Source organism: Haliotis rufescens, unplaced genomic scaffold (assembly GCF_023055435.1).
Source record: "Haliotis rufescens isolate VD_foot unplaced genomic scaffold, xgHalRufe1.0.p SCAF_23, whole genome shotgun sequence".
Taxonomy (NCBI): Eukaryota; Metazoa; Mollusca; class Gastropoda; order Lepetellida; family Haliotidae; genus Haliotis; species Haliotis rufescens.
The window spans coordinates 10461456-10465137 of NW_025963924.1; positions in this window are offsets into that span (position 1 = coordinate 10461456).

Below are 3682 nucleotides of genomic sequence, written 5' to 3' on the forward strand. Positions count from 1 at the left end.
TCAGATTCCACCCCTCTTATCACTTGCATTTTTTTCAAACAAAATGGCGGTGCCCAGTCAAGACGACATGATCGATAATCAAGATCTATATTGTGATAAAACGAGTCTTACATCGCGAAGTGCATCAAATCACATGAGCACCTTGATTAAAAACGTAAAGATTCAGAAAATATCTGTTGATAAGGAGTTGGCGGTGCACATGCTTTGCGAACCAGACTTCGATTTCATTGCGCAATTTTGATTGGACTATGCATAGACTCATTAGTCCAGCCAAAATGTAATTCCATAATACCAGCCTAGTGGAAACTGGACTTTTATAGTCAGTTAACTCTCTTGCCTGGGGAAGATGAGCCATGATTGGTATTTGTCTTCATGTTAATTTGTTCACAATGGTCATTACATGTATATTCTTTTGCATTTAAAAAACATATTGAGATAAACCGTGGCCACAAATTGTCTGCATCTGGGCTCAACGCACCGTTTATCTTGAGATACTCACTGGGCAACCTTCTTTGGTTGGTGTGTGCATGTATGATAAAAGGTTAACTCATGACACCTTTCTCAATAAACTTAAACAGAGTTTAATGTACCCTTGTTTTTCAGTCTGTGTTAATGAGGGGATGTTTCTCCGTGTTGCTAGGATGTCGTCATGTGTGGTGAATTTCACCTCAGTGGTTAATTGTTTCTTGTGGGATTATCGAATAGGTTCTCGGAGACCCGTGCTTGTCTCCATGTGGGGATTCTTGGACAAATAGGTTCTTGGAGACCCATGCTTGTCTCTAAGTGGTGATTCTGGGACAAATAGGTTCTTGGAGACCCATGCTTTTCTCCATGTGGGGATTCTGGGAGAAAAAGGTTCTTGGAGACCCTTGCTTGTCTCCATGTGGTGATTCTGGGACAAATAGGTTCTCAGAGACCTATGCTTCTCTCCATGTAGGGATTCTGGGACGAATAGGTTCTCGGAGACCCATGCTTGTCTCTATGGGGGGATTCGGCAACAAATAGGTTCTTGAAGACCCATGCTTGTCTCCATGTGGTGATTCTGGGACAAATAGGTTCTCAGAGACCTTTGCTTCTCTCCGTGTAGGGATTCTGGGAGAAATAGTTCTCAGAGACCCATGGTTGTTCTCTATGTGGGGATTCGGCCACAAATAGGTTCTTGGAGATCCATGCTTGTCTCTATGTCAGGATTCTTGGAGAAATAGGTTCTCAGAGACCCATGCTTGTCTCAATGTGGGGATTCTGGGACAAATAGGTTCTCGGAGACCCATGCTTGTCTCAATGTTGGGATTCTTGGACGAATAGGTTCTCTGAGACCCATGTTTGTCTCCATGTGGGGATTCTGGGAGAAAAAGGTTCTTTGGGACCCATGCTTGTCTCTTGTAACAATGTAGACAGGGGACTCTTGTAACAATGTAGACGGGGACTCTTGTAACAATGTAGACGGGGACTCTTGTAACAATGTAGACAGGGGACTCTTGTAACAATGTAGACAGGGGACTCTTGTAACAATGTAGACAGGGGACTCTTGTAACAATGTAGACGGGGACACTTGTAACAATGTAGACAGGGACACTTGTAACAATGTAGACAGGGGACTCTTGTAACAATGTAGACAGGGACACTTGTAACAATGTAGACAGGGGACTCTTGTAACAATGTAGACGGGGACACTTGTAACAATGTAGACAGGGGACACTTGTAACAATGTAGACGGGGACACTTGTAACAATGTAGACAGGGGACTCTTGTAACAATGTAGACAGGGGACTCTTGTAACAATGTAGACAGGGGACTCTTGTAACAATGTAGACAGGGGACTCTTGTAACAATGTAGACGGGGACACTTGTAACAATGTAGACGGGGACACTTGTAACAATGTAGACAGGGGACTCTTGTAACAATGTAGACGGGGACACTTGTAACAATGTAGACAGGGGACACTTGTAACAATGTAGACAGGGGACTCTTGGATCAATGTAGACAGGGACACTTGTAACAATGTAGACAGGGGACTCTTGTAACAATGTAGACAGGGGACTCTTGTAACAATGTAGACAGGGGACACTTGTAACAATGTAGACAGGGGACTCTTGGATCAATGTAGACAGGGACACTTGTAACAATGTAGACAGGGGACTCTTGTAACAATGTAGACGGGGACACTTGTAACAATGTAGACAGGGGACTCTTGTAACAATGTAGACGGGGACACTTGTAACAATGTAGACAGGGGACTCTTGTAACAATGTAGACGGGGACACTTGTAACAATGTAGACAGGGGACACTTGTAACAATGTAGACAGGGGACTCTTGGATCAATGTAGACAGGGACACTTGTAACAATGTAGACAGGGGACTCTTGTAACAATGTAGACAGGGGACTCTTGTAACAATGTAGACGGGGACACTTGTAACAATGTAGACAGGGGACTCTTGGATCAATGTAGACAGGGACACTTGTAACAATGTAGACAGGGGACTCTTGTAACAATGTAGACAGGGGACTCTTGTAACAATGTAGACAGGGGACTCTTGTAACAATGTAGACGGGGACACTTGTAACAATGTAGACAGGGGACTCTTGTAACAATGTAGACAGGGGACACTTGTAACAATGTAGACAGGGGACTCTTGGATCAATGTAGACGGGGACACTTGTAACAATGTAGACAGGGGACTCTTGTAACAATGTAGACAGGGGACTCTTGTAACAATGTAGACAGGGGACACTTGTAACAATGTAGACAGGGGACTCTTGTAACAATGTAGACGGGGACACTTGTAACAATGTAGACAGGGGACTCTTGTAACAATGTAGACGGGGACACTTGTAACAATGTAGACAGGGGACTCTTGTAACAATGTAGACAGGGGACACTTGTAACAATGTAGACAGGGGACTCTTGGATCAATGTAGACAGGGCATATATATGGCCTGATGAGACTCGTACGTGGTACGAGTTGAAAGCGCTAGCCTATTAAAACTGTGTTCAATCTTACTCCACTTATTTAATTATTACTATATATATATATATCCTGCAGTTTCCAATATGCCTCTGTTACTTCAGTTATCATCATCATCGTCGTCGTGGTCGTCGTCGTCAATTAGGGCTGTCAAATTGGTTCAGGATATTAACTGGCACAGATGGAGCGCAGTGTCTTAGAGATTCAAGATGAAAATTACCATGAAATGGCATCATCGGTCATAAGGGAAACTATTCACCTCATGTAACAAGCAATGCCGTGCTGGTGAAACAACCCATGATTACCAGTACTTGCCGTGTAGAAAGAGATTACATCTGGTTTCGTTCATCAGTGTCTGACAATTTAGACGATAAGCAGATGACTTTATGTCTTGTTCGATGGATTTTCTTGGTTAATGTGAAAAGAGACAGGAGCCACAGACTTGCTGTAAATGTTGACATATATTAAAAAAGGAATGAGTTCAATACCCTCGGGATAGGTCATTACCGGTCTATGAACACTTTGACACCGTTCTTTGGCTCGTTTTCATCAGAAAAGGGGAGCTTGCTATTATTTGAGAGAGTGAGTTGGTTTAAGCAAAGACGTATATACAATCTATATACAGGGTTTGGTTTAAGGCAGCTTTGAACTGTTTTGCAATTGTATTTAGTTTTTGTATTAAAGGCCGAAGTGATGCAGGTCGTTACCGCGTT